The sequence below is a fragment of the Ambystoma mexicanum genome, unplaced genomic scaffold, assembly GCF_040938575.1.
Source record: "Ambystoma mexicanum isolate Mex_15411 unplaced genomic scaffold, UKY_AmexF1_1 Mex_scaf133, whole genome shotgun sequence".
Lineage (NCBI taxonomy): Eukaryota > Metazoa > Chordata > Amphibia > Caudata > Ambystomatidae > Ambystoma > Ambystoma mexicanum.
In genome coordinates this window covers 98,307-111,293 of record NW_027182362.1, presented here as the reverse complement: position 1 = coordinate 111,293, position 12,987 = coordinate 98,307, and the positions used below count along the sequence as shown (strand labels likewise).

The 12,987-nt window shown below is 47.4% G+C and overlaps 6 non-coding genes across 6 annotated transcripts; all 6 read right to left on the bottom strand.

The window, feature by feature from the left end:
- Nucleotides 1-2,378: 2,378 nt before the first annotated feature.
- TRNAV-UAC (transfer RNA valine (anticodon UAC)) lies at nt 2,379-2,451 on the bottom strand. Its single transcript has one exon. It is a non-coding gene; the product is annotated as a tRNA-Val (tRNA).
- A 3,206-nt stretch (nt 2,452-5,657) lies between these two features.
- On the bottom strand, nt 5,658-5,730 carry TRNAV-UAC (transfer RNA valine (anticodon UAC)). The gene has a single exon. It is a non-coding gene; the product is annotated as a tRNA-Val (tRNA).
- A 414-nt stretch (nt 5,731-6,144) lies between these two features.
- TRNAP-CGG (transfer RNA proline (anticodon CGG)) lies at nt 6,145-6,216 on the bottom strand. Its single transcript has one exon. It is a non-coding gene; the product is annotated as a tRNA-Pro (tRNA).
- Nucleotides 6,217-8,919: 2,703 nt separating this feature from the next.
- Nucleotides 8,920-8,992, bottom strand: TRNAV-UAC (transfer RNA valine (anticodon UAC)). The gene has a single exon. It is a non-coding gene; the product is annotated as a tRNA-Val (tRNA).
- Nucleotides 8,993-12,193: 3,201 nt separating this feature from the next.
- TRNAV-UAC (transfer RNA valine (anticodon UAC)) lies at nt 12,194-12,266 on the bottom strand. The gene has a single exon. It is a non-coding gene; the product is annotated as a tRNA-Val (tRNA).
- Nucleotides 12,267-12,680: 414 nt separating this feature from the next.
- Nucleotides 12,681-12,752, bottom strand: TRNAP-CGG (transfer RNA proline (anticodon CGG)). The gene has a single exon. It is a non-coding gene; the product is annotated as a tRNA-Pro (tRNA).
- Nucleotides 12,753-12,987: the final 235 nt, after the last annotated feature.

Here is a 12,987-nt window from a genome sequence, read left to right as displayed (position 1 = left end):
CTTCCTTCCTTCCTTCCTTCCTTCCTTCCTTCCTTCCTTCCTTCCTTCCTTCCTTCCTTCCTTCCTCTTATGCTGTTTATGTAATAAGAGGGGACGATACACAGAAGAGAGAGAGTGGCCCAACACACTAGACTAGCAGTCTTCTGATCAATCTGCAGCTGGCAAGGTGGGGGAGAGACTTTATTTTGCACCTGCTGGGATATGCATTGGCAGAAGCTCTGAGGGCTGGGCCTTTCCTTTTGCCTGTAAAAACAAAAAGCAGCCCTCCTCCCTCCAGCCCTGAGAGCATGGGCGTGACACTGGCAAAAGCAGCATCTCCCCTTTGGTAAAGATGACCATTGCACAGCTGCTCACTCAGAGCTCGATCGTGCTCGATCAGGCGAGATATATTTAGGTCACCAGCAAAGTCTGTTCTCTTTTCTTGCGTAGGGTGAGCATTCACAGAGCCCAGCTTCGTTGACAAGAGTGCAAAAGGTGTATACTAAAAGCTTTCTGCTTTACTTGAGCGCCATGGCCGTTATTATATTTTGGCTGCTCCAAGCAATCTCTGTCCAGCCTATGCAAATTTCCAGCTCAAATTTTCCCAGCACTCAAAAAGTCCCTCCTCCCGCCAGCTATGCTTTCAGGAAGTTCAGCAGAAGCAGTCCAACTTCTGTTCCCAGTTCAGAGGAAAAGCTTTCTCGGGCCAGAGAAAGCCAGGGAATCACTGTACCGGCAAGTGCATTTCTTACAACTGGTAATCCCTCAGAACACAGAAATGAAGAAGCTGTATATGAAAATGTGATATTTCTTTGGTACACTAACCTATGTAACTAATATGCACCATTTCAGAGGACGGAGCGGACCCAACTGTGATCCCAGAGACCCAAATACCCAGCAGTAGGGAAAAGAAATCCTCTCTGTGCTCTGCAACATTACATACACAAAATGAAGGCGCGTGCATTTTATTATTGGCCCCATATACACAATACATGTGAGGATGCTTGCCTTCCCAGTGTATTTCTCAAGCTCTTGAGAGCATATGCTATTTCCATGGGAACGCAAATAAGTTCATACTTTACATTTGTGTGTGACAAAAGGGGAAAAAAACGATTTTGTGTAAAATGCCAGCAGAGAGTGTTTCTGCCCGGTCTCGAACGTGCTAACCACTACACTACAGAAACAACTGCTTGCATCCCTTTGTAGGGACTGGGAGAACAGGTGCAAAGGGCTTTGCAAGTGGACCTGCTTAAAGACTAATCAAATGCCTTGCGCCTGAAGCTCACACAATCCAGCCTAAAACATACGTCCTATCAAGCATGCGCACATATACAAGTATGCCTGTTGAGGGTCTATGCAGCGTACAGAGGGAAGGACATATTTCCACTTTGAGATCGGACGGCCAAAACTCACAAGCAAATCAAGGAATGTTACTGAGAGCTAACAGAGAACACAAAGTGCTTGTCGCAAGGACATGGCAGGCAAAGAGGTTCAGGAAGTGAATTGTTCATCGACTACTGCTTACCGAGAAAGCCAGAGAGTCTGTCCAATGAAAATAACATTGGAAAAAAAAAAAAGGAGCTCAAGTTACCCACCTTGATCGGGCTCCTCCGGACCTCTCGCACCCAAAGCGAGAATCATACCCCTAGACCAACGAGCCACGGTCCTGTGATCATCTGACGGAATTGTACTCAGCGTTTCCACCCCCCTTAGGCTTCGAGGCCAAGAATGCCTATTCCTGAAGTTTGTTCCTGCCGCTGAAAGCCTTGTCGGTGTATGAGCCAAATGAATGCCCCAGTCGGCACGCTCTGACTGTCTTCATAGCTCTTCTTCTCGTCCTGAAGGTGTTGGCACATTGACATCAGGATCAATGAAGCTGGTGGCACACCCTCCCTTCCATTCGCCCGTGAAGGGTACGTATAAAAGAGCTGTTGATGCACAGAAGAAGAAATCTAGCACAACACCAACGCGGTCTGCTGATCAATTGAAAGTGGACAAAGTGAGCGAGTGAGAGCCTTCATTTTGCACCGGATCTGCATTGGCAGAAGCTCTGAGGGCTAGGAATTTTCTTTTGCCCTTGAAAAAAAGAAAAATCCAATATCACATCTGCCTGGGTGCATGAACATTGCTCAGGGAAAAGCAGCGCCACCCTTCTGTAAGAAATAGCATTGCACAACTGCTCCCTCAGCTTTCCATCCAACTATACATAAGCACGCACATATGCAGGCATGCAATTTTAATTCATCACATATTCGGAGCAAATGTGAGTGCGCTCGTCTACTCAGAATTTATTTCAAAGCGTGTCAGAGGAACTGCTTCTTCCGTTGCAACTGCAAATAAGTTCATGGCTTGAGCTTCGAGATGGTGGAACATGAAAAGTGTAAAATGCCACCCTCTGCTGTTTCTGCCCGGTCTCGAACCAGGGACCTTTCGCGTGTAAGGCGAACGTGATAACCACTACACTACAGAAACTGCTGCATGCTATGCCCTCTGGCGGTTGAGAGAATAGGGTCAAGTAACAGTGCAATTGTCTCTGTTTGAACACTTATCAAATGCCTCACGCCCAAAGCTTTACAAATGCAGCTCATCACACACACGGCGTTACAAGCATGAACACTCAGACAAGTGTGCCAGCTGAGAGGCCGTGCAGTCTGAAGATGTAAGGGCCTCTTTAGGCATTGGTATGGGACAGCCATGAATTAACAAACAAATCCAGAAAGGTGACTGAGAGCTACTTGGGACTCCTTAATGCATGGCGCAATGAGGCGGTCCGCAAAGAGGCTTAGGAAGCCCAATGTTCATCGACCATTGTCCATCCATCAGTCCAGAGTCTATAGAATTGAAAAACACATGTGTAAAAAAGTATCGGGCCAGGCACCAATCAATGGGCTCGTCCGGGATTTGAACCCGGGACCTCGCGAGAATCATACCCCTAGACCAACGAGCCTACACTTGCAGAGTAGTCTAGACAATATGTAGGGATTTGACTTGGCAGTTGTACCTCTTGAGGATTGTAGCACAAGAGTATCTCTTCCTAACGTTTGCTCCTAAAGCCCGTCCTCGTCCCTAAATGATGCAAAGGCTGAGCGTCTTCACAGGTCTACTCCTCATCCCGAAGGTTGGTGGACCATTGACATCAGGGTGAAAGGTGCTTGCGATACACTGTTCCTTCCTTCCTTCCTTCCTTCCTTCCTTCCTTCCTTCCTTCCTTCCTTCCTTCCTTCCTTCCTTCCTTCCTTCCTTCCTTCCTTCCTTCCTTCCTTCCTTCCTTCCTTCCTTCCTTCCTTCCTTCCTTCCTTCCTTCCTTCCTTCCTTCCTTCCTTCCTTCCTTCCTTCCTTCCTTCCTTCCTTCCTTCCTTCCTTCCTCTTATGCTGTTTATGTAATAAGAGGGGACGATACACAGAAGAGAGAGAGTGGCCCAACACACTAGACTAGCAGTCTTCTGATCAATCTGCAGCTGGCAAGGTGGGGGAGAGACTTTATTTTGCACCTGCTGGGATATGCATTGGCAGAAGCTCTGAGGGCTGGGCCTTTCCTTTTGCCTGTAAAAACAAAAAGCAGCCCTCCTCCCTCCAGCCCTGAGAGCATGGGCGTGACACTGGCAAAAGCAGCATCTCCCCTTTGGTAAAGATGACCATTGCACAGCTGCTCACTCAGAGCTCGATCGTGCTCGATCAGGCGAGATATATTTAGGTCACCAGCAAAGTCTGTTCTCTTTTCTTGCGTAGGGTGAGCATTCACAGAGCCCAGCTTCGTTGACAAGAGTGCAAAAGGTGTATACTAAAAGCTTTCTGCTTTACTTGAGCGCCATGGCCGTTATTATATTTTGGCTGCTCCAAGCAATCTCTGTCCAGCCTATGCAAATTTCCAGCTCAAATTTTCCCAGCACTCAAAAAGTCCCTCCTCCCGCCAGCTATGCTTTCAGGAAGTTCAGCAGAAGCAGTCCAACTTCTGTTCCCAGTTCAGAGGAAAAGCTTTCTCGGGCCAGAGAAAGCCAGGGAATCACTGTACCGGCAAGTGCATTTCTTACAACTGGTAATCCCTCAGAACACAGAAATGAAGAAGCTGTATATGAAAATGTGATATTTCTTTGGTACACTAACCTATGTAACTAATATGCACCATTTCAGAGGACGGAGCGGACCCAACTCTGATCCCAGAGACCCAAATACCCAGCAGTAGGGAAAAGAAATCCTCTCTGTGCTCTGCAACATTACATACACAAAATGAAGGCGCGTGCATTTTATTATTGGCCCCATATACACAATACATGTGAGGATGCTTGCCTTCCCAGTGTATTTCTCAAGCTCTTGAGAGCATATGCTGTTTCCATGGGAACGCAAATAAGTTCATACTTTACATTTGTGTGTGACAAAAGGGGAAAAAAACGATTTTGTGTAAAATGCCAGCAGAGAGTGTTTCTGCCCGGTCTCGAACGTGCTAACCACTACACTACAGAAACAACTGCTTGCATCCCTTTGTAGGGACTGGGAGAACAGGTGCAAAGGGCTTTGCAAGTGGACCTGCTTAAAGACTAATCAAATGCCTTGCGCCTGAAGCTCACACAATCCAGCCTAAAACATACGTCCTATCAAGCATGCGCACATATACAAGTATGCCTGTTGAGGGTCTATGCAGCGTACAGAGGGAAGGACATATTTCCACTTTGAGATCGGACGGCCAAAACTCACAAGCAAATCAAGGAATGTTACTGAGAGCTAACAGAGAACACAAAGTGCTTGTCGCAAGGACATGGCAGGCAAAGAGGTTCAGGAAGTGAATTGTTCATCGACTACTGCTTACCGAGAAAGCCAGAGAGTCTGTCCAATGAAAATAACATTGGAAAAAAAAAAAAGGAGCTCAAGTTACCCACCTTGATCGGGCTCCTCCGGACCTCTCGCACCCAAAGCGAGAATCATACCCCTAGACCAACGAGCCACGGTCCTGTGATCATCTGACGGAATTGTACTCAGCGTTTCCACCCCCCTTAGGCTTCGAGGCCAAGAATGCCTATTCCTGAAGTTTGTTCCTGCCGCTGAAAGCCTTGTCGGTGTATGAGCCAAATGAATGCCCCAGTCGGCACGCTCTGACTGTCTTCATAGCTCTTCTTCTCGTCCTGAAGGTGTTGGCACATTGACATCAGGATCAATGAAGCTGGTGGCACACCCTCCCTTCCATTCGCCCGTGAAGGGTACGTATAAAAGAGCTGTTGATGCACAGAAGAAGAAATCTAGCACAACACCAACGCGGTCTGCTGATCAATTGAAAGTGGACAAAGTGAGCGAGTGAGAGCCTTCATTTTGCACCGGATCTGCATTGGCAGAAGCTCTGAGGGCTAGGAATTTTCTTTTGCCCTTGAAAAAAAGAAAAATCCAATATCACATCTGCCTGGGTGCATGAACATTGCTCAGGGAAAAGCAGCGCCACCCTTCTGTAAGAAATAGCATTGCACAACTGCTCCCTCAGCTTTCCATCCAACTATACATAAGCACGCACATATGCAGGCATGCAATTTTAATTCATCACATATTCGGAGCAAATGTGAGTGCGCTCGTCTACTCAGAATTTATTTCAAAGCGTGTCAGAGGAACTGCTTCTTCCGTTGCAACTGCAAATAAGTTCATGGCTTGAGCTTCGAGATGGTGGAACATGAAAAGTGTAAAATGCCACCCTCTGCTGTTTCTGCCCGGTCTCGAACCAGGGACCTTTCGCGTGTAAGGCGAACGTGATAACCACTACACTACAGAAACTGCTGCATGCTATGCCCTCTGGCGGTTGAGAGAATAGGGTCAAGTAACAGTGCAATTGTCTCTGTTTGAACACTTATCAAATGCCTCACGCCCAAAGCTTTACAAATGCAGCTCATCACACACACGGCGTTACAAGCATGAACACTCAGACAAGTGTGCCAGCTGAGAGGCCGTGCAGTCTGAAGATGTAAGGGCCTCTTTAGGCATTGGTATGGGACAGCCATGAATTAACAAACAAATCCAGAAAGGTGACTGAGAGCTACTTGGGACTCCTTAATGCATGGCGCAATGAGGCGGTCCGCAAAGAGGCTTAGGAAGCCCAATGTTCATCGACCATTGTCCATCCATCAGTCCAGAGTCTATAGAATTGAAAAACACATGTGTAAAAAAGTATCGGGCCAGGCACCAATCAATGGGCTCGTCCGGGATTTGAACCCGGGACCTCTCGCACCCGAAGCGAGAATCATACCCCTAGACCAACGAGCCTACACTTGCAGAGTAGTCTAGACAATATGTAGGGATTTGACTTGGCAGTTGTACCTCTTGAGGATTGTAGCACAAGAGTATCTCTTCCTAACGTTTGCTCCTAAAGCCCGTCCTCGTCCCTAAATGATGCAAAGGCTGAGCGTCTTCACAGGTCTACTCCTCATCCCGAAGGTTGGTGGACCATTGACATCAGGGTGAAAGGTGCTTGCGATACACTGTTCCTTCCTTCCTTCCTTCCTTCCTTCCTTCCTTCCTTCCTTCCTTCCTTCCTTCCTTCCTTCCTTCCTTCCTTCCTTCCTTCCTTCCTTCCTTCCTTCCTTCCTTCCTTCCTTCCTTCCTTCCTTCCTTCCTTCCTTCCTTCCTTCCTTCCTTCCTTCCTTCCTTCCTTCCTCTTATGCTGTTTATGTAATAAGAGGGGACGATACACAGAAGAGAGAGAGTGGCCCAACACACTAGACTAGCAGTCTTCTGATCAATCTGCAGCTGGCAAGGTGGGGGAGAGACTTTATTTTGCACCTGCTGGGATATGCATTGGCAGAAGCTCTGAGGGCTGGGCCTTTCCTTTTGCCTGTAAAAACAAAAAGCAGCCCTCCTCCCTCCAGCCCTGAGAGCATGGGCGTGACACTGGCAAAAGCAGCATCTCCCCTTTGGTAAAGATGACCATTGCACAGCTGCTCACTCAGAGCTCGATCGTGCTCGATCAGGCGAGATATATTTATGTCACCAGCAAAGTCTGTTCTCTTTTCTTGCGTAGGGTGAGCATTCACAGAGCCCAGCTTCGTTGACAAGAGTGCAAAAGGTGTATACTAAAAGCTTTCTGCTTTACTTGAGCGCCATGGCCGTTATTATATTTTGGCTGCTCCAAGCAATCTCTGTCCAGCCTATGCAAATTTCCAGCTCAAATTTTCCCAGCACTCAAAAAGTCCCTCCTCCCGCCAGCTATGCTTTCAGGAAGTTCAGCAGAAGCAGTCCAACTTCTGTTCCCAGTTCAGAGGAAAAGCTTTCTCGGGCCAGAGAAAGCCAGGGAATCACTGTACCGGCAAGTGCATTTCTTACAACTGGTAATCCCTCAGAACACAGAAATGAAGAAGCTGTATATGAAAATGTGATATTTCTTTGGTACACTAACCTATGTAACTAATATGCACCATTTCAGAGGACGGAGCGGACCCAACTGTGATCCCAGAGACCCAAATACCCAGCAGTAGGGAAAAGAAATCCTCTCTGTGCTCTGCAACATTACATACACAAAATGAAGGCGCGTGCATTTTATTATTGGCCCCATATACACAATACATGTGAGGATGCTTGCCTTCCCAGTGTATTTCTCAAGCTCTTGAGAGCATATGCTATTTCCATGGGAACGCAAATAAGTTCATACTTTACATTTGTGTGTGACAAAAGGGGAAAAAAACGATTTTGTGTAAAATGCCAGCAGAGAGTGTTTCTGCCCGGTCTCGAACGTGCTAACCACTACACTACAGAAACAACTGCTTGCATCCCTTTGTAGGGACTGGGAGAACAGGTGCAAAGGGCTTTGCAAGTGGACCTGCTTAAAGACTAATCAAATGCCTTGCGCCTGAAGCTCACACAATCCAGCCTAAAACATACGTCCTATCAAGCATGCGCACATATACAAGTATGCCTGTTGAGGGTCTATGCAGCGTACAGAGGGAAGGACATATTTCCACTTTGAGATCGGACGGCCAAAACTCACAAGCAAATCAAGGAATGTTACTGAGAGCTAACAGAGAACACAAAGTGCTTGTCGCAAGGACATGGCAGGCAAAGAGGTTCAGGAAGTGAATTGTTCATCGACTACTGCTTACCGAGAAAGCCAGAGAGTCTGTCCAATGAAAATAACATTGGAAAAAAAAAAAAGGAGCTCAAGTTACCCACCTTGATCGGGCTCCTCCGGACCTCTCGCACCCAAAGCGAGAATCATACCCCTAGACCAACGAGCCACGGTCCTGTGATCATCTGACGGAATTGTACTCAGCGTTTCCACCCCCCTTAGGCTTCGAGGCCAAGAATGCCTATTCCTGAAGTTTGTTCCTGCCGCTGAAAGCCTTGTCGGTGTATGAGCCAAATGAATGCCCCAGTCGGCACGCTCTGACTGTCTTCATAGCTCTTCTTCTCGTCCTGAAGGTGTTGGCACATTGACATCAGGATCAATGAAGCTGGTGGCACACCCTCCCTTCCATTCGCCCGTGAAGGGTACGTATAAAAGAGCTGTTGATGCACAGAAGAAGAAATCTAGCACAACACCAACGCGGTCTGCTGATCAATTGAAAGTGGACAAAGTGAGCGAGTGAGAGCCTTCATTTTGCACCGGATCTGCATTGGCAGAAGCTCTGAGGGCTAGGAATTTTCTTTTGCCCTTGAAAAAAAGAAAAATCCAATATCACATCTGCCTGGGTGCATGAACATTGCTCAGGGAAAAGCAGCGCCACCCTTCTGTAAGAAATAGCATTGCACAACTGCTCCCTCAGCTTTCCATCCAACTATACATAAGCACGCACATATGCAGGCATGCAATTTTAATTCATCACATATTCGGAGCAAATGTGAGTGCGCTCGTCTACTCAGAATTTATTTCAAAGCGTGTCAGAGGAACTGCTTCTTCCGTTGCAACTGCAAATAAGTTCATGGCTTGAGCTTCGAGATGGTGGAACATGAAAAGTGTAAAATGCCACCCTCTGCTGTTTCTGCCCGGTCTCGAACCAGGGACCTTTCGCGTGTAAGGCGAACGTGATAACCACTACACTACAGAAACTGCTGCATGCTATGCCCTCTGGCGGTTGAGAGAATAGGGTCAAGTAACAGTGCAATTGTCTCTGTTTGAACACTTATCAAATGCCTCACGCCCAAAGCTTTACAAATGCAGCTCATCACACACACGGCGTTACAAGCATGAACACTCAGACAAGTGTGCCAGCTGAGAGGCCGTGCAGTCTGAAGATGTAAGGGCCTCTTTAGGCATTGGTATGGGACAGCCATGAATTAACAAACAAATCCAGAAAGGTGACTGAGAGCTACTTGGGACTCCTTAATGCATGGCGCAATGAGGCGGTCCGCAAAGAGGCTTAGGAAGCCCAATGTTCATCGACCATTGTCCATCCATCAGTCCAGAGTCTATAGAATTGAAAAACACATGTGTAAAAAAGTATCGGGCCAGGCACCAATCAATGGGCTCGTCCGGGATTTGAACCCGGGACCTCGCGAGAATCATACCCCTAGACCAACGAGCCTACACTTGCAGAGTAGTCTAGACAATATGTAGGGATTTGACTTGGCAGTTGTACCTCTTGAGGATTGTAGCACAAGAGTATCTCTTCCTAACGTTTGCTCCTAAAGCCCGTCCTCGTCCCTAAATGATGCAAAGGCTGAGCGTCTTCACAGGTCTACTCCTCATCCCGAAGGTTGGTGGACCATTGACATCAGGGTGAAAGGTGCTTGCGATACACTGTTCCTTCCTTCCTTCCTTCCTTCCTTCCTTCCTTCCTTCCTTCCTTCCTTCCTTCCTTCCTTCCTTCCTTCCTTCCTTCCTTCCTTCCTTCCTTCCTTCCTTCCTTCCTTCCTTCCTTCCTTCCTTCCTTCCTTCCTTCCTTCCTTCCTTCCTTCCTTCCTTCCTTCCTTCCTTCCTTCCTTCCTTCCTTCCTTCCTCTTATGCTGTTTATGTAATAAGAGGGGACGATACACAGAAGAGAGAGAGTGGCCCAACACACTAGACTAGCAGTCTTCTGATCAATCTGCAGCTGGCAAGGTGGGGGAGAGACTTTATTTTGCACCTGCTGGGATATGCATTGGCAGAAGCTCTGAGGGCTGGGCCTTTCCTTTTGCCTGTAAAAACAAAAAGCAGCCCTCCTCCCTCCAGCCCTGAGAGCATGGGCGTGACACTGGCAAAAGCAGCATCTCCCCTTTGGTAAAGATGACCATTGCACAGCTGCTCACTCAGAGCTCGATCGTGCTCGATCAGGCGAGATATATTTAGGTCACCAGCAAAGTCTGTTCTCTTTTCTTGCGTAGGGTGAGCATTCACAGAGCCCAGCTTCGTTGACAAGAGTGCAAAAGGTGTATACTAAAAGCTTTCTGCTTTACTTGAGCGCCATGGCCGTTATTATATTTTGGCTGCTCCAAGCAATCTCTGTCCAGCCTATGCAAATTTCCAGCTCAAATTTTCCCAGCACTCAAAAAGTCCCTCCTCCCGCCAGCTATGCTTTCAGGAAGTTCAGCAGAAGCAGTCCAACTTCTGTTCCCAGTTCAGAGGAAAAGCTTTCTCGGGCCAGAGAAAGCCAGGGAATCACTGTACCGGCAAGTGCATTTCTTACAACTGGTAATCCCTCAGAACACAGAAATGAAGAAGCTGTATATGAAAATGTGATATTTCTTTGGTACACTAACCTATGTAACTAATATGCACCATTTCAGAGGACGGAGCGGACCCAACTCTGATCCCAGAGACCCAAATACCCAGCAGTAGGGAAAAGAAATCCTCTCTGTGCTCTGCAACATTACATACACAAAATGAAGGCGCGTGCATTTTATTATTGGCCCCATATACACAATACATGTGAGGATGCTTGCCTTCCCAGTGTATTTCTCAAGCTCTTGAGAGCATATGCTGTTTCCATGGGAACGCAAATAAGTTCATACTTTACATTTGTGTGTGACAAAAGGGGAAAAAAACGATTTTGTGTAAAATGCCAGCAGAGAGTGTTTCTGCCCGGTCTCGAACGTGCTAACCACTACACTACAGAAACAACTGCTTGCATCCCTTTGTAGGGACTGGGAGAACAGGTGCAAAGGGCTTTGCAAGTGGACCTGCTTAAAGACTAATCAAATGCCTTGCGCCTGAAGCTCACACAATCCAGCCTAAAACATACGTCCTATCAAGCATGCGCACATATACAAGTATGCCTGTTGAGGGTCTATGCAGCGTACAGAGGGAAGGACATATTTCCACTTTGAGATCGGACGGCCAAAACTCACAAGCAAATCAAGGAATGTTACTGAGAGCTAACAGAGAACACAAAGTGCTTGTCGCAAGGACATGGCAGGCAAAGAGGTTCAGGAAGTGAATTGTTCATCGACTACTGCTTACCGAGAAAGCCAGAGAGTCTGTCCAATGAAAATAACATTGGAAAAAAAAAAAGGAGCTCAAGTTACCCACCTTGATCGGGCTCCTCCGGACCTCTCGCACCCAAAGCGAGAATCATACCCCTAGACCAACGAGCCACGGTCCTGTGATCATCTGACGGAATTGTACTCAGCGTTTCCACCCCCCTTAGGCTTCGAGGCCAAGAATGCCTATTCCTGAAGTTTGTTCCTGCCGCTGAAAGCCTTGTCGGTGTATGAGCCAAATGAATGCCCCAGTCGGCACGCTCTGACTGTCTTCATAGCTCTTCTTCTCGTCCTGAAGGTGTTGGCACATTGACATCAGGATCAATGAAGCTGGTGGCACACCCTCCCTTCCATTCGCCCGTGAAGGGTACGTATAAAAGAGCTGTTGATGCACAGAAGAAGAAATCTAGCACAACACCAACGCGGTCTGCTGATCAATTGAAAGTGGACAAAGTGAGCGAGTGAGAGCCTTCATTTTGCACCGGATCTGCATTGGCAGAAGCTCTGAGGGCTAGGAATTTTCTTTTGCCCTTGAAAAAAAGAAAAATCCAATATCACATCTGCCTGGGTGCATGAACATTGCTCAGGGAAAAGCAGCGCCACCCTTCTGTAAGAAATAGCATTGCACAACTGCTCCCTCAGCTTTCCATCCAACTATACATAAGCACGCACATATGCAGGCATGCAATTTTAATTCATCACATATTCGGAGCAAATGTGAGTGCGCTCGTCTACTCAGAATTTATTTCAAAGCGTGTCAGAGGAACTGCTTCTTCCGTTGCAACTGCAAATAAGTTCATGGCTTGAGCTTCGAGATGGTGGAACATGAAAAGTGTAAAATGCCACCCTCTGCTGTTTCTGCCCGGTCTCGAACCAGGGACCTTTCGCGTGTAAGGCGAACGTGATAACCACTACACTACAGAAACTGCTGCATGCTATGCCCTCTGGCGGTTGAGAGAATAGGGTCAAGTAACAGTGCAATTGTCTCTGTTTGAACACTTATCAAATGCCTCACGCCCAAAGCTTTACAAATGCAGCTCATCACACACACGGCGTTACAAGCATGAACACTCAGACAAGTGTGCCAGCTGAGAGGCCGTGCAGTCTGAAGATGTAAGGGCCTCTTTAGGCATTGGTATGGGACAGCCATGAATTAACAAACAAATCCAGAAAGGTGACTGAGAGCTACTTGGGACTCCTTAATGCATGGCGCAATGAGGCGGTCCGCAAAGAGGCTTAGGAAGCCCAATGTTCATCGACCATTGTCCATCCATCAGTCCAGAGTCTATAGAATTGAAAAACACATGTGTAAAAAAGTATCGGGCCAGGCACCAATCAATGGGCTCGTCCGGGATTTGAACCCGGGACCTCTCGCACCCGAAGCGAGAATCATACCCCTAGACCAACGAGCCTACACTTGCAGAGTAGTCTAGACAATATGTAGGGATTTGACTTGGCAGTTGTACCTCTTGAGGATTGTAGCACAAGAGTATCTCTTCCTAACGTTTGCTCCTAAAGCCCGTCCTCGTCCCTAAATGATGCAAAGGCTGAGCGTCTTCACAGGTCTACTCCTCATCCCGAAGGTTGGTGGACCATTGACATCAGGGTGAAAGGTGCTTGCGATACACTGTTCCTTCCTTCCTTCCT